This window comes from Rhipicephalus sanguineus, chromosome 10 (assembly GCF_013339695.2).
Source record: "Rhipicephalus sanguineus isolate Rsan-2018 chromosome 10, BIME_Rsan_1.4, whole genome shotgun sequence".
Lineage (NCBI taxonomy): Eukaryota > Metazoa > Arthropoda > Arachnida > Ixodida > Ixodidae > Rhipicephalus > Rhipicephalus sanguineus.
The window spans coordinates 138,175,496-138,197,521 of NC_051185.1; the positions used below are offsets into that span (position 1 = coordinate 138,175,496).

At 44.0% G+C, this 22,026-nt stretch overlaps 1 long non-coding RNA gene across 1 annotated transcript; it reads left to right on the plus strand.

Moving 5' to 3' along the window:
• Positions 1–1,737: 1,737 nt before the first annotated feature.
• Positions 1,738–21,362, plus strand: LOC119372488 (uncharacterized). Its single transcript, XR_005179557.2, has 4 exons — positions 1,738–1,974; positions 15,260–15,486; positions 19,091–19,163; positions 21,246–21,362. It is a non-coding gene; the product is annotated as an uncharacterized LOC119372488 (long non-coding RNA).
• The last annotated feature ends 664 nt before the right edge of the window (positions 21,363–22,026 follow it).

Sequence of the window (22,026 nt, forward strand, 5' to 3'; positions counted from 1 at the left end):
GGAATTAAGCAAACAGGGCACACAGCAAGTGGCTGTGAAGGAGAAAGGGTTAGCCATTTGCTTATTTGAAACTGTGCACCGACTTGCCCAACTAGCTATACTTCAGTTTACAAATCTTTATGGGGTGTGCAGATAAACAAGGGGTCCTTGTTTATCTAACCAATGACTCAAGCCAGGTTATTATCTGTGCTCTTTGGGGGAATCTCTGCACACGGGTGCAGAGATTCCCCCAACTCCATGGAAGCTGGGGGAATCTCTGCACGAGGGTCCTTGCCCGACCCGGCTATCGCGGTGCACGGGTGCACGCACGCGCTCGCTCGCTTACGTGAAAGCAGCTCGCTCGCGATATGCCCTGCTCGAGTTGAAACATCAGTCTGCATGATTGCAGTACAGATTGATATTCAAGAAATCCCCCGAAATCGTACGTGCTGATAGAGTGAGTGCGAGGACGACGGCACAGTCATCCAAGGTTGGCGATAAACGTCTTTATTTGAGGAGATACATAGAGGCGCCCTTAGTCGGGGATACCGTGAGCTCGCGCGCGGGCCACGTCCTGGGCCCCTCGATAGCAACCAGCGTTAGCTGATGCTCGAGGTTGGAGCGGTTGGAGCTGGCCAAGGCTCTCCGCCGAGGCTCACTGGTGTGGCAAAGGTTGGGGGTTTTAGTGGTGATTTGGTTCTGCAGAATCACCGTAGGTAGCACGTTAGTTTGGTATGTGTGTTAGCTATATGCATTGTGGACACGTGCGTCTTCTCGGCTTCTTCTACGAAAGGGGAATCAGTACATTTCAACGTGTTCCGACGTTTTTGAAGCACACACGGCGAATGACGTTTGCTGTCATGACATTGTTTCGTGGTCGTGACGCGATCATAACTTGCCGACCCGTTTTTGAAAACTCACTGCAGCATTTGGCCTTCGGCTGCCGTGTATGCACTGTGGCGCATGTTTATGTTCAATGTGTTCTGTGTGCACAGTCGCTGTGCCCTCTGCCCACGTAGTACATTTAAACGTGCAAACATCACGAATGACGTTTGCTCCCAAGCAGACCAAACCCAAGAGGCAATCAAAAGACATCGTAACTTATTTTAGCGCACACTGACACACGGACACAGAAAAGAAGGGTGTCAGTGTGCGCTAAAATAAGTTACGATGCACTCATACCAACTAGCTCGTCTTTGAGTATTAAATCAAAAGACACGTTCAACCGTAACGTTACGTCCAGTGTGTTACCAAATAAATGCATGGTATGGCTGCTGGTATTTGTTAGTTTTCAGCATTTGTAGTGGTGTGAAGTTGTTCACGTGCAAGACGTTTCAACAGTTTCAACACCACTTTACACAACGTGTTGCGCTACCCATGATCGCGACGGCTGTGCCTAAAACGTTTGTTGGCCTCTTTGTGTTGACCAGCATTTACTCATTAGGAAAACAAAAATAAACAACACAAGGAAGTGCGCGGTGCTGAGCGGGTTCATTTAGTGTGCCTCCTTTCATGCACAGATAGTACGATACAGCAGTTTTGAAGTAGTGTATCATTTTTTTTCCTGCTTTTTTTCTTTTTTTTGGGGGGGGGGGTTCTTATGTGGTGCAGAAGCTCATATATTTGAAACAACGGTTATCTCTGAGTATTGTGTTTAAATCTCAAAGGCTACGCTTTTACGGACTGAAAACACAAGTAACCGCTCCGACCTGTTGAAGTCGTATGCGGATCCAATCCGTATCCATAGCTTTCGTGTTGCCGCCGGCGGTAAGAGCATACTGTAAGCGCATCGTGGGCTCCTACAAATTTTCGTGTACTGTCGCAATGCCTGTTTTCGTAGAATATGAGATTCATGCGACCACTGCGGTAGTCGACCATATCCACTGTGCAATACTTCGGTCCGGTAAACCCGACCGCTCCGTACGAGATGTGGTGGAACGGCGGTGACGGCACTTGGGATGGATACCAGAGCAACCAGAGTGCTGCGCCTGGCTGGTAAGTTTTGCTCATTCCTCTTAAAGCTCGCCGTAAAGCATGGTATGTTCTTTGTCTTACTAATTATCATCTGAGCGGACACGGTCATAATGCGACAAGACTAGGTTCAGCATAGCGGCAAAACGAGCTAGTTCATATCGGGTGTCACACGGTGGAATTTAGATCGGGACCGAGTTTCCTGATTGGGGATTGTCGTATTTACGCGAGATGAGGGCGTGGAGGTACCGATCCCAGTCGACAAATTCGACCCTGATTGATGCTCAGCCGCGATCGATAGTTCCCTTGTGACACTCGTGCTGCATGATCGTGGCACTATGCTATTGAAGTGGATGAAAATTAAGCATATATTACAAATGCAATATCTGCCAACTGTTTTTTTTTTCACCATCACACCATGATCACCGTAATCTGGCTTAATCTTATTTTTTGTTATTCCTGTCTTCATGTCATTTCTTTTTTTTCAATAGTGAGTATTACCATTGTGTTAGTAGTGATATTATTCCTATTGTTAATCAGGCTGTTCATTATTGCTTACACGTCCGTATATTTTTGCTGTATTTTTATAATTACCCCATCCATGTAACCATGGGGGAACATGGATGGGGTCCCTGCCAGTTTTTCTGAAACTGTGGGACCACTTGCTGTAATATGCTAACCATGTAACTCAACTCAACTATTTAATAAACTTCAGACTTAAAAAAAATAAAAAGTGTAGAGCAAGTTTGCAGTTATGTCACAAAACACTAAAAGAGACAGAAAAGGCTGTTTGTTGGACAAATGGTTTTGTACCAACTTGCCAAGCATCTATCCTTGAGAGAGAGAAAGGTAGAGGAAAGACAGGGAGGTTAACCAGGAGTATACTTCGGTTGGCTACCCTGTACTTGGGGAGGGAAAACGGGGATGAAAGAGGAGAGTCTGTAACGACACAACAAAGACATGACAGAAGCACTGTCTCAGAGCCGACATTGTCCTCTCAGCCGCACTGGGCCAGCTAGATCACAACTGCCCTGTCACAGAGTACCAAGTCCTAGGGCACTGGGCTACCCGGTCTTCAGCGTGAGTGGTTATGAGGGGCATTGCTGCAGTTTCTTTGAGAAGCTGGACTGCACGATGAGTTATCTATCCCTGAAACTAAAGATAAGGAATGTAACAACATTGATAGCCCAGTGATGCAGACGTGTTTGGAGATGCAATAGACCTTTTTTAAGCAATCCCAGAGCGCCTCGCGGGCGCATGGAGCACTATGGGAAAGTGTGTACGCCGAGCGAGCCGGCTGTTCGCTCACCTGCTGCTCGTTGGTGCCATGATATCGGTGGGATCACGAAACGAAAAGAACACGTCGCCGCTTCTTGATTATTCTTACGCCGTAAATACTGCACACATCCGGACGCGTCTGCGTGTATCTACACACATGAAATGCGAGAGAATTAACACAGTGCAGTGTCGGTATTACCGAGCGGATATGCATCGGATGTAGCAGTTAAAGGAGTCCTGACACAAAAAATTTTTCGCCCCGCGTTTTTTGCTGCAATGTGTTGCTGGGGGCCTGTTAGTTATAACACGGCACATCGTTTGCTGCAGCACGCGACATATAATTAATTACAAGCTCCTCATTACCGATACAGCCTCAGTTTCGGTTTGACAGAGCTCCAAAAACTACAAGCCGCCGGATGCAACTATCACCACCTAGCGAGTGACACGCTCGGTCACGTAAGCACACAGAACAGTGACGCATTTCCGCGCGGTCTGTCGTCGTGGGGCTCATCGTCGTCTGATGGCGACGATTTCTTGCGGCGAGGATGGAAGGAATTTTCGACGTGGCGAATCACTTCAGGTTCGACCCGCTGGCGAGGAGCGATTCGTCGGGAAGCGCGTCAAAACAGAAATGGCGGCTACGACGTCATCATAACTTGTACCATCTGCAACGGTTACATAGGGGAAGTAGGGGGGTCACCTCGGGTCACCTCCGAGGGTGTCTATGCGCCAGGTGCAGCCTATAATGCTGGATCGCGCGCGCAAACTTCAAAATTCATATAAAATACCTTCCAAGCTTTATTCGCTGTCTATATTTTGCAGATGGTACATGCACGTACACGGGAATTGATCCAGCAGGCTATCTCGGCCGCGAAATTTTGTGTCAGTACCCCTTCAAGCAGCATGTCTATTATCGCATGCCGATATCATCAAGATGTATTAAATATGCGCTGTAACACCAAATTCATTCTAAAAGAGAGGGCGTGCAAACACAGACACAAGGAAGAAGTCAAGACACCACACTGCAGACGCCGACTAACAACTGCAAAGGCGCACAACGGCGAAAGAAACAAAACAAAGAAAAAACGAAAACTTATCTGCGCATGCCCACGCAATAGGCGAACCTATTAATCCGGCACGTGTGGAGGTCTACGTGACAGATAACTGTTACGGCATTTCATTTCTTCTTCTCCACCAAGTAAACGCACGCGTGCGCTATCACTGCTATCAATATGCCATGCCTCAGTCATTGTGTTTCTTCATTCCTGTGCCGGTACAAAACTGCGCATTCATCGAACTTTGATGTGCACTTACATTCTCGGCACGCGAAAGAAAGATTAGGAGGTGAGATACTGTCTTGCGCAATCTTTAAATATTAGAGCCCGACCTTCCTTGTGCTCGTCAACAGTGTCAGTGGGCGTTGATTTCGAATGGATCCACGATTCACGAATTGTAATGACCGCTCGCGGAATTTGTCTAGGAAACCCAGTTGTATCTCTTTGTTTAACTTATGCTGTAGGGCATGCTGGCGCCAAAAAAGAAATTATAATAATGACGCTTCGGAACCGCTCAGGCGGTCTGGCAGTGACACGCGGGAACATAGATGGAAATCGTAGAGAGGCCGTCATAGTTAAACACAGAAGTAGTTCACGACTGATTTACGCAGTATTATGTTACACCTTGTTGCATTCACTTGATCTGACATGTGCTGGCACGACGTAAGCGGAAAGGCAAAGCGTGAGGCCCGCGCGCTCGGTGCGGCAACTGCTGCGGCGTACACACTTTTCCCATGAGCGCTTGCGCGCCCGTTAGTGGCGCTCGTGTGCTTGAAAAAGGTCCATTCATTTGTAGGAAATGGTAGTGTGTATTGGAGTGTGTGCAGAACATGGCATGAATTCAGAGCACATGTGACAGTCCCCAGCCGAGCACTTGTGATCACATGGGAACCATCGTTAAAAGCGCAACACCACACAACACAAGAGAAGACCAGACAAGCACAGGCGTGCACAGGGCGGTTTGCGCCTGTGCTCGCCTGGTCTTCTCTTGTGTTGTGTGGTGTTGTGCTTTTAACGATGGTTCCCATGTCTAAACACCAACTAGCCCAACAGTCAACTCTCTTAAAGCATACTTGTGATGAGCCAAGCACTCGCATTCGTATACAGTTACCCTTGGAATGAAAAGGGAGCCATCTGGCTGCTTAACAACATGGCACTATGATGCGATTGTAATTTGTCTTGAGGAGCTTCATTTGATTGCTGCATGTCATGATGCAATTCTTCTGGCATTGCCCATAGCAAAAGCTTTACTCAGAATCTCTGGACTCGGGCTGTGCTTCCAGGCTTCCACATGCCCCTGCAAATTCAGTTACTTTTTTCTTGTACTCTTCAGTGAACTGTTGTTTCTTTCCACTCATCTTGACATTGAAGACCTTTATTACTCTTTGCCGCATGAGGACTTGTTAAAATGTGTAAATGAATGTATTAACAAACAAGGGCACAAGACTGTCTTCACCGATAAATGTGGTGTTTCTATCGGGGCTTTTCTAGAATTCTTTCCACGTATTTAAAGTCGACGCTTGTAGGTGGAAGGAAGGCGTTTATGTGCAGAAATCAGGGATGTATATTGGTTCTAAGGTTGCTCCGGTTCTTTGTGATATATACTCTAGCAATATTGACAGACTTTGGGAAGGCGCCTGAGGTAATTCGGTTAAGGTTTTTCGTTACGTGGACGATTACTTGATTTTTTTGTAGTGGTGAGGGCTTTGAAACAGTGGTAACCTCGGTGAGCGAAAAATTTGAAGTAAATGAAGGAGGGGTGCGCTTTACTAAAGAGGTGCCTCAGAATAATGGAATACAATTTCTAGACGTTTCCTTAACATTTCAGAAGAACCACGTGTGCTGGCAATATTCTCCTAGATCTTCGAAACCACTGTTAAATTTTTCGTCGAAGCACTCGAAGGTTGTAAAAAACGGCATCGCCATGTCTTGCCTTAAGTCAGCCCTCACCAAGTCATGTGAGCACAAAATTAGTGATAGCTTTAACGCACAGGTTACCCGTCTTTTAGATGTAGGGTGTCTTTGTGATGCAGTGGCCACTGTCGCTGAACGTTTAAAGAAGTCCATTATGTTAAGTCCGAGCATGGTTGCAGAAAGCGGTAGGAAGAAACGTGTCGTAGGTATACCGTACATTCATTGCGTATCTCACAGGCTAAAGAAAGTAGGAAGTAGATACGGCGTTAATGTTGTTTTCATGGCTGCCAATAAGCTAGGTAAGATTTGTACAGCTGTGCAAAGGAAGAGTGACCGAGTAAAAAACAAGAAGCGGACCAATATTTGTTTCGTAAAACACACCAACAAATTCACTGATTGCCGTACAAGTGTGGTGTATAAGGTCCCATTCAGCTGCGGCCGCTTCTACGTAGGACAGAAGGGCCGCTGCATTAACCAGAGATTATTGGAACATAAGAGATCGCTAACCAGAGGCACACTTTCTAATCTATCTTTACATTGTCGAGATTGTAAGTGTACGCCAAAATTCAATGAATGCGCAGTGTTGTACCGGCATAGAAATGAAGAAACGCGCCTGGTGATTGAAGCATGGCATATCGAAAATAGTGGTAGTGCATGTGTGAGCCAACCGTCGATTAACTTGCATAAAGATGAAATCAAATGCCTTAACAGTTATCTTCACGTAGACCCCCATGTGTGCTGGATTGATAGGTTCGCCTATGCATGGGCATGCGCAGATAAGTTTTCGTGCCTTCTTTCTTTTCCGCCGTTGTGCGTCTCTTCAGTTGTTAGTTGGTGTTTGTGGTGTCCTGACTTCTTTCTTGTGTCCGTGTTTGCATGCCCTGTCTTTTTAGAATGAGCTTTAGTTCCTTTGTTTACTAGATAATCAATGCAACGTAACACAGAAACTGTCTCGGGCAGTGACCAGTAACTAGTTATGCGTTACCGGTAACAGTTACTTTTTTCAGTAACTTGTGACTGTAACTAGTTACTTTTAAGTTGGAGGAACTTGTAGATATAACACTGTTACCTTTTTATGCAGTAACTGTAACAGGAAACAAAGTTACAGTTACTTCTGTGTTTATAAAAAATTATCCGACAGCAACCCTTTCATAATGGGGATCCCCTCAGAATTTTGGAGAGGAGGTCACTAAGAGGATTGTCTTCAGCGGGGCTTGTTGCTGAGATAGTTGGTTCAGTACTTGAGAAAAATAGGTATGGCGCAAAAAGGACGAGGATGAAGTGACGACACAAACTGACAAACATGGGTGCCAACTTCCAACTGTTTATTTCCAAAGACTACGCTGATTTATACATGCTGCCGAGCAAGGTAATCGCATTAAAGATATCGTAACATGAATGAACAAACAAGTCGTCATGAGCCACTGATCTAACAGAGTTGAGACATGCGCCGGAAGCTCGTGTTCATTGAATGATGAATCCGAGTGAGAAGCAAAAGAGGCTGCGCACAACCTAAACTTGACATGTACAGGCCCTTTCAAAAACGTCACTTCTATGTCACTTAAATGTAGTGATGCGCGACAACGCACTGACACCCTGCCCTTTTATTAGGAATGCCTTAATTGTCTCCTTTCAGTGTGGCTGCTTCCTTTCCTTATAAATGTGGTTTGGCTGTAGTGTGGCGCACATCCACAGCGCTTGCAGTGGTCTAAGCTGCGCTAGGGTGTACATCTGCCAAAAGGGCCGGTGTTTCAACGATCGTGCAAGGGATTACTGCTTGCCAGTCAGCAGCAACGTGGGCAGGCACTTGGCAACCACTGCAAGCACTGCGGTTGTACGCCGCACTTCAGCCAAACCACATTTCTAGGGAGAGCAAGCAGCCGTACTGAAAAGGAGACAATTGCGGCGTTCCTAATAAAAAGGGCAGGCAGTCAGTGCATTGGTGCGCTATCACTAGATTTAAGTGACATAGAAATGATATTTTTGAAAGATAGCCTGTAGACATGTCAAGTTTAGGTTGTGCGCTGCCATTTTTGCTTCTCACTCGGATGGATCCTGTAATGGACATGTGTTCCTGTGTCAGCTTGGGTCAATGCAGTTTCTGACGCATGTCTCGACTCTGTTGGGTAAGTGGCTCATGATGATTTGTTTGTTCATTCATGTTACTATATCTGTGATGAGATTACCTTGCTCGGCGGCATGCATAAATCAGCATGGTTTCTGGAAATAAACACTTGGAAGTTGGCGTTTGTCCGCCACTGTGGTGTAGCGGTTACGGTGCTCAACTTCTGACCCGAAGGTCGTAGCTTCTATCCCGGCCTCAGCGGTCGCACTTTGATGGAGGCAAAATGCTAGAGGCTCGTGTACTGTGCGATGTCAATGTACATTAAAGGGAAACTAAAGGCAAATAACAATTTATGTCAGAGTGAAAGCTCAATGTATGACAACGTGTAAAACGGCAATATTATCAACATCAGTGCCCTACTTACCGAGAAATTAAGCTAAATGTATCACACGACGTGCGCCACGAGTGGGACATTTTGGAAATGATCCCGATGACGTGAGAGCGTCCGACTACAATTAATCACTAGTAATCAAACTAGCTGCAATAAAAAAGAACCTTCCGTCCATCAAGAGACTTAATAAAATGCTGCTTGTTCATTTCTGTTTGATTCATGGAAAAAAGAGCCCCTTTTGCGTTGCCATGGGGAACAGCGCGCGTGGTTCAAAGGTTCTTTTTTCGTTTAACTGCGCTTCACCCGGTGCCCTGCTTCGCTCAGGCAGTCGCGTCTCAGTGGTAGTTTTAGTATCGCGTACTGCCGCGTGTGTTTTGCATGCTCGTGAAAGTCGCTCTGACTGAAAGTTCGACAAAATGCCACATGCATGTGACGCTGCCGGATGCCCGAATGGTGCACACCGCCAGTGCACGCCGCCGCGCAGTAAAGGCGGGCAACGTTGGGCACGGCTACAGTGACGTGATAACGACCACTTTCAGGCGGGTGACTTGAAGTGTGCTAACGCGGTGCGGACCACTGAGACATGATTTTATTTCAAAATAAGCACTTCCTTGGCACAAAAGTAGCACTACGAGGTTTCTGGACCGCTATTTCAACAATCAACGTCGACTTAATATTTGCCTTTAGTGTCCCTTTAAAGAACACCAGATGGTCAACTTCCTTGGCACAAAAGTAGCACTACGGGGTTTCTGGACTGCTATTTCAACAATCAATGTCGACTTAATATTTGCCTTTAGTCTCCCTTTAAAAGCCAACTCTGGCGATTTTTTGGCCATGTCAAAGTAATGGTGCTTTTATGTTCCTGAGACACTCCTGTTACGGGCACGATAGCAGAAATACTCGGCAAATTGGAGAATAGTTTTAAATAAGCAAAAAAGCGCAACACCGAAACCGAAACCCAACTGAGTGTACTGACTACGTATGACGTAAACGTTGTTACGAACGAACCGGAAGTCGTGCAAGGCATGCCGGTCACGCTGGCGCGGAGTATGAAAACTGTGACAGCCGGGACGACCAGCGAAGCGCCGGCCAAACCAACGCTTTCTGTCGCCTTGTGCACAGCAGACGCTCGCTGTAGCGGCCGAAGCGCCGAAGTTAGCGGTGCCCTCGGCTGCGTCACTTCCGCCGCCTTCCCAATACTGACGTCACAGACGCAATGTTGCCGATAATTGTGCGAAGCCAGGAGGGCGTTTGCAGACAATCTTTAAAATTCATTTGCAAACAATCTGCGCATGTCTCAAGCCTGTATTTTGGCATAAATGGCGGAAACGTGCAAAGGAACATGCCCAGCGAATTTCATTGAGATCCATCGAGCTCGAAAAATCGCCGGAGTTGGCTTTTAAAGAACATCAGGTGGTCAAAATTTCCGGAGTCCTACACTGCGGCGTGCCTCATAATCATATTGTGGTTTTGGGACGTTAAACCCCAGGTATTATTATTATTATTATTACCACAGGTGATTGGTAGTCTATATATCTTCGCAGGAACGGCGAGAACAGAAATTGGTAATTTAAATGCGAGAGTGTAAAGAAAAACCGACATCGGTAGCATTGACCCTACGAGTGCAAAGAATAAAAACCAGGATCCCAGCAGGAATCGAACCCAAGCATTCTGCATGGCAGTCAGGTATTCTACCACAGAGCCACACCACATCTTGAAACTGCTTTGGAAAAAGACCCTATGCAGACGGCATGTCGGTGCAATATCCGTTGTGGTTGCAGTGCCAGCTATCTAATTTTATAACAAAGCAATAAATATTGCATTTGTACTCCTATGATACAGGCGTCATGCCGGGTTAATGTCAACTGTGGTTCCAGTGTTGGCTCCGCTCTTATAGAAGTCTAATAAACATTGCATTTGTATTCCTATGATTCAGCAACCTATATTCACGCGTTGCTCGATCCCAGAGGAATATGCTAACGAAAGTTACATATGATATTCACATCATCGCACCGTAAAGAGCACTTTGTTTCGACAATGCTGTCATATGTGCTCTGAAGTGAGTGGTGACGTTACGTCAGGCCATAGGTTACTTTTTAAATGCCAGTGTAGTTGACGTGCCTGATAACGCCACAATGTGCATGCAATACTACGCTTAAAAAAACACATCAATCCACCTCGGAATGCTTGGCTCAAGGCCAAAAAATGCAGCATAGACAACTACTCGCTCATTGCTTTGCATGAGACTGATTCCCACAAGGCATGGGATATGCCAAATTTTTTTAAGCAAAGCTTAGTTATCCCTCTTTTCACTTGTTTGGAATGTGCTGAGTGATAAGGCAGAAGCAGCTTCTGAGCACATGCTACATAAGCCTAGCACACATGATCTTGACAGTGATGCAACTCAATGTCGAGGAAACACATTGAATTGTTTACAGGCATTTGGTGCATAATAACTAAGGGATCTAAGCATTTGTTGAGGAGCTGCAAGGTTTCACCGACCCTTTGATTGAAATAGTTGTCTTTGCACTTGAGGAACACAAAGAAATCGTCAGCGTAATGAGAGATTCGCTTGCAGAATGATTCACAATATCTCGGTCACACTGGGCCAATACCACATTACTAAGTGCAGGAGCAATGCAAGCCCCAGTGCCCATACCTATTTTTCGGAGGTAGATGTCATTCCACGATACAAAGATGGAGCGCAAGTAGAAAAAAAAAGTACCAGAAAACATTTTACACCTACTCCGCTCTTGTTTTGGAATGAAAGTGCCTTAAACTGATCAACGATCCTTTCAACGCATTTCATGATCAAATCAGGAGGAAGAGAATAATACGGAATAATACATTATCTTGACTCGTTACGAAAACCACTTTGCTAGAGAAGCGAGAACAAGAGTGCCAGGTGAAAGATTGCGTACGATACACTGCATGCGCAGAGTGTGTTGTTTACACAGTTCCTCTAAAGTGCAGGAAGCAGTATGGCAGTCAAGCCAGCAGCACAGGTTGGCAAAAAAAGTGGACCTCACTCAGACTCACTCAAGAAATATATTTTGCTCTTAGGGCTCGGTCGGACTCAGACTCACCAAAAATTTTCTTCAGCTGCACTCGCTCGGACTCAGACTCGCTAAATTTTTCTCAGTCGGACTGACTTGGACTCCAAAATATTACTAGCACTCAGGCTTACACTCATGGCATGATCTGAATCCGAGTGAGTCGACTTATGAGTGAGTTTGGCTACCTATGGGTGCGTGAACGATCGTTTGCGTGAACATAAGAATAATGTTCACTAGATCAACAGTACGCACTTAGACCTTCGTTGTAGCACGTGTGACATTACAAATTGCAAACTCCTATTTGACCAGTGCCAGGTGGTAAAACGGTGCAGTTCCTAGCTGAGGTGCGAAATAATTGAGGCTCATGAGATTGCCAGGTTGGGTACAAAGTGTGTAAGTGCGCCATCTCTTGCATTGACTGAAAAAAAAGTTTGAATTTTTGGACCTTAGAATAAGAGAGAGCTGAGCTAGTTGGTATGTATTCATTCTAAAAAGAGACAGGGCGTGCAAACACGGACACAAGAAAGAGGTCAGGACACCACAAACGCCATTTGTGGTGTCCTGACCTCTTTCATGTGTCCGTGTTTGCACGCCCTGTCTCTCTTTAGAATGAATTTTTGGACCTTGCGCATGACCGGCACACATGATGTAAGTAGATATTTTCTTGTCATGTCTTTTGAATTTTGTTTGCCTTTTATAAGCTTTTACATTTGTTTTATGCCTAGCTTTTTGTTTCTTGTTTTTTGTATGTCACGTCTCTTTTATATTTCGTCGCTTTTCTTCAATAAAGGTCAGTTGTAAGTTAGCGCTTTGCCGTTCTCATTGTACTTTTTTTAGTCTTTTTTTATGCGCTGTAAGTCGTCATCATGTTGTCAGTACCCTGTTAAGTTTCAAGTTAGTTTGCTCTACTCAGTTTATACTTTTCGTAGGACCAGCACTAAACATGAAAACCTACACTAAGAATATAATAAGCAATATAAATGCAATATTATAAAGAAACCACATTGCTGACTAATAATTCACACTTCACAGGGATTGCAAAACAGTCCTCATTATTGAATACTCAAAAATAACAAATTCAGATGAAACTCCACAAAAAAGTAGTTGTAGGGCACATCCGGATAGGTTTGGATGGGCATGGCATGTGACAACCTTGAATATTCATAAAAAAATTACATTTTGCAGCCTAAGTAACAAGTACAATGAAATCAGTCTCTGATTACCAATTAGATTAGTTTATGTTGGCAGACATATTTTTGAAGGGTGGTGGTTTTGGGCTAGTTGGTATTTCATGGTGCTAAAAAGTAAAGCGCGAAAAACTGACGAGTAGAAAGAGCTGGCAAGAGACAGGCACTTGCCTAGTTTGTTGCGAGGAACAGTAGATGTACACAGGAAGTGAGTACAGTGGTATGAAAGGTCAACATCAGCACGTGCCATCACTAAACCTAACAGAACTTAGCAGAACCATAAAAATTGATACAAAAAAGATAAACAGCAGGTGTAGAAACAGGGATTCAGAAACTGAGCCAAATATGGTGGCCACGGTATGTGCAAACCCACATCTTCCGAAGACTCCAATGTTTTCACTCAGGGATGCAGAAGGCTTACTCATGCAGTAACCCCCTTCTCGTTGACTCTGGCTCATGAGATGCTAAAAGAAAAAGAAAACTTCATTGGTTCTTCAAATTGGGGTGTCTTTTTGTGCTGACCATGTTTGTTAGCTGTACAAAACTCCTGCACACAAAGCCTTGCTGCATTATACAACCTCTCACAGCAAACTAGTCGAGATGGCTATCAATCGCATGTGTTGTTTGTACAACCAAGAAAGGTCGTGCCACCATGCCATTGACTCCTGCTTTAAGGCCCAAGTGGTCCGCCTGAACATGTCAGGCTGTGCAGAGACACTGCTGGTCTCTGTTGCAGAGTCAACCCACAAAGTAAACAAGGAGACAGATCAGGTGTGTGTGCCGAAAAGAATGCGGAAAAACACAACAAAGTTGCAGTTATTTCATTGAAGCACCAATTGTCCAGTAGGCGGAAAAACATTGGTGAGCATGTGGGTGTTCATTAAGTCCTTTCTGCACCGCACAAGCTATCATCGTTTTCGAAAAGGAGGAACCTCATTGTGAATCCGCATGAGGAGTGTGGGGTGAAGCACAATTACTGCAACGTGGATTGTGTGCAGGAACCCTCTGTTTTGTGGCAGCTGCAATGTTAGTCAGGAAGCAGGTCTTAAAGGGACACTAAAGAGAAACAATGAATTGGTTTAGATTGATAAAGTGTGCTCGGAGAACTCTTGTATAGTTTATTTCACCACCATAGATTTATTATTAGAGGAGAAAATCAAGTTCAAAGTTTCATTTTTAAATTTCGCACCGAACTTCGTAATTCGTGAAGTAAAAGACTTCAAAGGGTATTTAACGTATTTTGGCGCCACTGGCTCAACGAAATTTCCATAAACTCGTTATGTCAAGTCTCTGGCCCCCTCAGAGGACAATGTACTTCGATTTAACCGATTAGGAACTACGTAGGCCCAAGTAGGCGTCGTCAAAAATATGTGACGTCACGGCAAATGGCGCGGGAATTCCAAGGTGGCGTCGCCACCTGTATTTTCTTTTTGCGCGTTTTCTCGCTTATTAAGCGTCTTTGCGCAGAAAGCGTGGTGTTTTTGATATCATGAAAGACTACTTTACTAATGCGAGAAAAATCGTTTTGCTCTTTAGTGTCCCTTTAACGACCGTCTTTGGGTGCATGCCAGCAATGTCCAAAACAAGATTTTTTGCAATTCATTGTAGCAAATGCTGCATAGCAAATGCGATTGTCAGAATTTCATCACACCACAGTAATTTGCAAACACAAAGACGACTGTACTCGTATCATTGTAGAGGCAGCGCAGATTAAAATGGGAAGTTGTTGCACAAGTCTTCTGTATACCTGAACGAAAAAGAATCGGTGCTTTTGGAAGGTACGGTTTTGCGCATGCTGTGGCCACCATGATACTGCTCAGTTTCTGAATTTCTGTTTGTACTCATTCTGCTAATCTCTGTTTGTATCATTTTTTATGGTTCTGCGAAGTTCTTTTATGATTAGTCATGCCACGTGCTGATATTGACCTTTCTTATCACTACCCACTTCCTGTACATATCCGCACCCTTCTATGTTGTCCTTTTTTTGTGCTTTATCCTTAAACTTCTTTTCAGAAATTTTGAATGAAACTAAAGTCACTTTCGAAAAAAATGTTTACTCCTCGTTTACTAAAAGTTTACTTTTACTTAAGTAAAAGTTTACTTAAGTAAAAGGTTACTTAAGTAAACTTTTACTTAAAGTTCACTTAAGTAAACTTTAAGTAAAAGTTTACTTAAGATTGTTTCTTGGGATTTTTAGTGACGTGCAAAAATATATTCGACTGAAATTTCAGCAACATTCTGTTGCGGCAAAATGACAATTTCACAGCCACATTTCTCATAAATTTAGAGAATAAACCTGGACTTTAGCTAATATTGTGCAATGCTCGGTTCACGCAATTTTTTCGTGTGATTGTGTATTGCAGGCTTATGTCAGGTCTGGCATCTGGATTGGCAAGCAGGCTTCGGGGACGTTGGTCTTTGTCATGTCTGATTTGATGTTCTGGCATTTGGTGTCCAATGTTTTGGACAGCAGATGAGCTGAAAAAAAAAAACCGAAGCACGACTGGAACTTTGTGCGAAAAGTCTTGGTGAAAGGAAAGGGCAACATCCTGCCCAGCCTCCACATCACAGAAGCTGTCGTCCCTTAAAGGTGAGTACTGCTAAGCACACTGTTCCAATGAAGAGCATATTTTTCAAATATTGTATTTTTCGGTGCATAACCACTGCAGGTGCAGCTATTGCTTGGTAATACAGTACTTACAGAAACCTATGCTGATGTAGAGTAATAACTTATCATAGTTGGCTTATCATAGTTTGCATGCAATATTGCTGCTGCAAATGTATAAACTATGTAATGGTTAACTTTCACTGATATAGTGGTGTGTTTAAGGTTTAACACAAAAAGGGACATTGCAGTATGTGTTCGCACTTATTCCAAGATCAACTGTAGTAGTCTGTTTTGTTAGGATTGAATTAAAATTTCATTCATTCTGTATGCAGTGCGACAAGCACGAGGATAGCAACAAAATCCATTATGCTTGAGGTGCATCCCTTGAACACAAGAGCTGCACAATTACATTAGCAAAGAAGAATGAGTAGGAGCGACTCTGTTATTCTTACGTAACTTTGGTGCACTTTCTAAAATATGATAAACCAGAAAGAATCCAAGCCCAACTGTTTGTAATTGAGAATCTGTGTTGATCAGAATGCTTTAGGCAGTTAATTACTTGTTGTATGATAGAACACTCAAAACGGCTGACATGACGACAGACCAGACAGACTTGTTCAGCTTTCCTTGATGCATGTATACGCATCTGACGTAGAGGAATCTGCTGCTGAGTGATAAGAGGTGCTGTTTGATTGAAACGTGTCAACTGCTGCCAGATGCAGCTGATTGTCCCTAGCTGGTTGTGTGCAGCGTGTCACCTACTAAGCTCACGTCGTCACTGCCAGGGTACTTGTTAGTCATGGGAGTGTTCTTAGTAACGCTTCTGCTCCTGAATATGCGTAGTTGTGGAAAGTACCATATTGGGTCGGCGTGGCGACAGCGAGCTGCTTTTGTTTATGCAAGTGACATGCATTCCTTCAGAAAGAAACAGCAGTGAACAGCCGCGCAGCACGTGTGTCATGTTTCGTAATAAAAGCCTGCACTACATTTACAGCAGTGCCAATAGCTCTATGCCACACATGCTGCCAAGCAGATAGCTGCACATGTTTATTACGATATAGTTGTCAACGATGTGTCATTCTGGCACGTTATCGGAAACCACCATTTCACTTTGGTGCTTTTCAATGTTTAGTAGTGAAAGCATTGCTCCACTTGCACCAAAGTCAGAATAATTAGTCGACTAGTCTGTGGCACGTTGTGACGTCAGCCATGTCATAAGTTGAGGGAAGCTGTTAACCTTTATGCAACAAAAAGTAATCACAGTGCGCACTCTCCACTGGTATAGGATGAGCCACTACGGTTTAAGTTAGTGAACAGGTCCTGTAGGGACTTGGTTGAGGATTCATTGTGACTACGTTTTAACTGCTGGTACAGTTATGCCCCTGTCATACGGCAAATCTAATGTCATTTACAACAAATGACATTAGGTGAACTTAATGTCATTTTACCTGCCTGCTGTCACACGACGAAAACAAATGTCATTTTAAAATGATCACCATGGCCTTAGCCCTCCTGAGCCGTGACGTTGGGACAAATAAAAATCTATTAAAACTTGCATCTCACATGCTTGTATCCTCGAAAATAATTTTCTATTAATAAAAAGCTGCTGGAAGAATATAAACGCAGCCGTTTTACACAACTTGCCACAGCTGTGCGACACAAACGAAGTCAAGCCAAGAACCAATCGAAAACCAACATGGCCGACGATATGACCGGGCGTTGGTACTATTGGTACAGTGAACTAAAGCGTAGGAGCACGACTGACACTCCGGCTGCAGAAATGAGACGGCGGCAGCTAATTCGTGTAGTCACCACCTTGATCACCAAAACACGTGCAATCGGACTATCAACACCCGCGATACGGGCAACAACAAGACATCACAAATGAAACATGGCCGGCGTCCAGCTGCTGTAGTTGAGAGTAGCTTTCTTTTAGAAACTTTCGCGTGTGCTGTTACGTGATCAAACCAGTAATAAGTTAATCTAGTAAAGAATAACATATTTACGAATTACAAAAGTTACGCATACATAAGTCAACAGTTATCTCCCTAAAAGGTTCCTGGCGTCGAGACTACGCATTCAGTCCGAAATCGAATGCGAATGTGTTTCGGGAATTCATTCGACAGGAAATGTCATTTTCATCGAATGGCATTAGTCTCCCCGTGTGACAGCAAACAAATGACATTACAAACGAATGACATTAGCTGTAAATGACATTAGATTTGCCGTGTGACAGGGGATTTAGAGTGGGTGGATATTGTAGTGATCGAATGGATTTATTTACAAGGTGAGATGATTAGTGCAGTGCAAGAGAGGACAGTCAGCCCAACAACAGCTTGCTCCTCTCTCGCTCTTGCACCTTCTCTCCTTCACGACTCCACCTCGGAGTGTGACAACCTCCCCGGGGGCAGACGAAGCTCTCTGAGGGCCGTTCCACGCCACAGGTCCCAGCCACTTTGGCGACTATCTCAAATGTGTTCGAAAAAGTAGTGCTGATTTATTGCATTGAAAACACTGAATTACTAGAATATTTTGGAGAGAAGTAATTTTTCAGTCACGTTGGAGCCTTTCGAATTTCGCAGAATGTCATCTGAGTGATGTTTGTAACAGAATTTATTCTGAGAGTATCGTGTCTCTTTTCAGTAGTGAATTTGGTTTACATATTAAAGCAAAGACGTTTGTACAAGGTGTTCGAAGGTCAATAACATTGCTGCAATTTTTCTGCCATATATGTGTCCAGAAACTATGCCATTATGTTAAATGTTTGCATTTTTTCACTTTTAATATCGACTATGTCTGAGTATCTGAGTAATCAATACTTGCTCTAGGAAAGGTACATTTTGTGTTAAAAATATTTTCAGGCCACTGAAGGCTGCAAATCCTATAAGCAGAAATCACAAATTTGAGAAAATCTTCACGTTGGTCCACATTGAGATGCAATTTGCATCACGTGATGTTAAAATTAAAAATCTGCTTTGTGCCTCAATCTAAAGCAAATAAATAGTTCTTCTTATATGGCATGTTTTATCACCTTATTTCCTTGTTTAAAAAAAAAGGGAACAAAATAATTTTTTAAGTTCCCCGTTGACGGCTATCTTGTTCATACGGCAGCTTTCTCATTGTAGTTTTTCATTGACGTCAGTGGGGAACTTCGAAAATTATTTTCTTCCTTAAAACAAAAAAATGTAATGATAAAATATGCCATATAAGAACTATTTATTTGCTTTCGATTAAGGTATAAAGATGATTTTTAATTAATTTTTAATTTTTGAAGTCTTTTATGGTTAGTTAGGTCTTTTATGGTTAATACCTTTTCTGTTTAACATTTATAACTATTTCCTTTGAGTTCTGGCAGAAAAGTTCCTTTGTCATTTTATTGTCATAGTGTTGGTCATTTTGGCAAGTACTACACAATACTCTTGTGAGCTGCCACTGCTTGTTCATGTACCGGACCAAAATGTAACCTATTCATCTTGCCTTTTTGTTATTAGTATCTGTGCCCGCTCTGATTTGGTTTTTTCGTGCAATAATTCATAGTTCTTATAAAGTCTAGCAATTTTGGAAACCGGCTCATTTTTTTCTGCAGTTGACACGCAGATGCCATTGGCTCAGGAGGACAGCATCGAGTTCATTATTGGTCATCAAAGGACGATGGAAAGGTAATTTGAAGTCAGTGCATTGTTGAAGGATCCATATACTTGTACATCTATTAGTAGTCGGCTATATCCAATAAAATATATTTATGGCTGGTTGCCTTAAAGGCTGAGATATAGTCTGGTGTATTCGACGCTAGGCCACGTGCAGTGAAATTGGACATGCCAATGGCTACGGCAGCTAATTCCACAATCTATAGTGCTGCGTGCAGGACTGTGGAGTGGTGCATAACGAGACCGCAGCTCTGTGTTTGTTGGTTGATGTACACTTTTAGTCGTTCCATGCTTGTGCACCTACGCTTTTTGGTTGACGCGCATGTTTTTTCTCGTTCGGTGCACTGTTTGACTATGCATCGAAAACTACTTTCTTCACAAGCATGGTGCTATCCTGTCCCTTGTAGCTGGGAAAAACACTAGCATTGGTATTAATAGGTTGTGTTAGAAACGAAAATGGATCATGTACATAAAAGAGTGGATTTCTAAGGCTTCCCAGGCGTTCCATGTGTCACGGCACTGTATGCTATCATTGGCCTACACGCACATGTGATTTGTAATCCCTTCGAGCAGGCGAACAATTATGCAATCGCTGGTTAATGTGAGTAAACCACGGATGTGCGTTCTGAATGCAGACCACACACTGCCATTTTGTGGACTGACACTGCTGCGTGCAGTGAAATAGGGCATGTTCTATCTCTGCGCTGGCATGCCGATAGCAGCTGGGCGCTCCAGCAAAGCTGTCAGGCCAGAATATAGGTTGTCCACTTTTAGTCAGTGTAGCTTAACTGCGTCGCATGTGCTTGCACACGCGTGCTGTGCTGGACTTTATCTTGGGTTTACCTGCTCAAATAATTTCAAGCTTGCCCTGTGCCTGAAGTCACACCTAAAGGTGGAGAAAGAGTGCGTTCCTTGAATGTAAGCCCGATAAAAGCACCTTGTCAATGAAGTCTCCCTGGGCGCTGCCATAGCTCTCACTGGCCTGTTGACATGCGTGACCCCCCAAAAATGCACTGCCAAGGCTGTGACATTGGCTTTCGTATTCTCGTGCAACAGCCCAGAAAGGAGGCGATCCTTCTCTCTGTTAAAAAGGTCTATGTGTGTTTTAAACCTGGGAGTGTTAATCAGCGCCACTAGTAGCCATGACGGCGAGCATGGAACACGTTTTCTGCCTGTTGGCATCACGTAGCACTTCCCTTGGCATCATTGTCTGTTAGTTCTAATTAAAGCAAGAGATTGTTATTTCTGAATAGAACAATGCTTCCAGGCGAGTGTTGAGGCAAGATTGCCAAAAATACTTGCCAGCAGTTCAAGGCTTCTTAACAAAACCAGCAACACGGCGGCACCTATATACCAGATTGTTGCAGCATGTCTTGTGCCACAATGGCAGTAAACTTGAGGGACCCTGATTGTGAGTGTTTAGGCCGCAGCATGTTCAAATTGTATGCATAATAAACTGGCGCACCATCCAGGCACCTAAGGACAATCGTGTTACTCCCCTTCTCGGCACTGCATTGCCTCCTTACCTCGTCGAATACGCAGCTAAAGTGCAGCTGGCGACAGCGGCTCACTTGACAGGTTGAGCTGTGCTTCCCTCTTTGTGGCCTCTCAAATTTGCTCCAGCATGTTGCAGCATGGCTTGGCCATGCTGTGACATGCCAAAACAAAGTTGATTGCATAGGCCACATAGAAGCGCACGATCAAGACCTGCTCTGCTAGGAACTGCAATTATGTCCAGTACGGAAATTACCAAAATGTATACTGACAAGTAAAAAGTATGCGAAAGCAATCACAGGTAAGTTTGCAGACAATGTGGTGGTGCCTTTGGTGGTGAAGTTACAGCTGCAGACGTGTTGAATCGTGGCGTTGATTTGAAAGCAAGAGGTGATGCTCACTGCACCGATGATATGAAATAATGTACTAGAATACTTGTGGCACCGCTTGCCAGTTGCCCTACAATATGTCTTACTATTTAGTTGTATTAAAGCGCCTTGGCTAGATTATTTCGTTTAACCTCGCAAATAATATGGGAACTTGCAGTGACGCCAGTGCATTTGGTTGCTTGAATCTTGTGATTGCTTTTTTTTTGTGCAGGCCTCTTCGGAGTCTACATGGGGTCTGCAGTGAGCGAGGACGAGGGAAGAAAAGGATGAAGGATGTGCGGCGGCACCTCTCCCAGAAACTGGCGGATTGCCAGAGAAAGTAGAACAATGCTCACTTCGAACTATAAAAAATTTGAATGACATCCCCTAGGCATTTGTTGACTTCATTACCTGGCGGCTTTGTATGTTTGTCTAACAAACGAGCCCTTAATTAACTCCTCTTTTGTTCATAGTAGAACATGTAGTTTTACAGATTTTTCTACGGACAGAATCAAGTAAAAGGCAGAAAAAACTTGTAACACTTCATTCAAACATATGGTAATACACACTCCATTCATTATATGATGCCATATTTAAAGCGCACCCAAACTATGGGCTTGAAGTGTGACTGGTGTGGCCGTAGCGCTACCTCTTGGTGCTGGTGTGCTCTGCTTCGTGGTGGTTGCACTAGGAGTGTTTCAGTTGAAATGCACATTGAAGCACACAAATTAGCCGACTTTTATAGGATCTTGCATGCCCGAACTTGTATCGCAGGGACTCTAGCCTGCAACGTTGCCTATGTTGGGTCGTGGTCATCTTGGCTTGGCCATGCTGTGATTTGGCATACTAAGCTGCATAAGATGGTTCCAGTGGGTGACGGTGGTTCTTAGATGATCGTCACAGGTGCAGCCGACTATTTTCCACTTGCAGCTCTGTGACCACTGCGGAAAATCCTGGGGCAGCAATTGGCCGCACTGATATTCTAGGGCAACAGCAAAGCAGTCTGCTTGGTG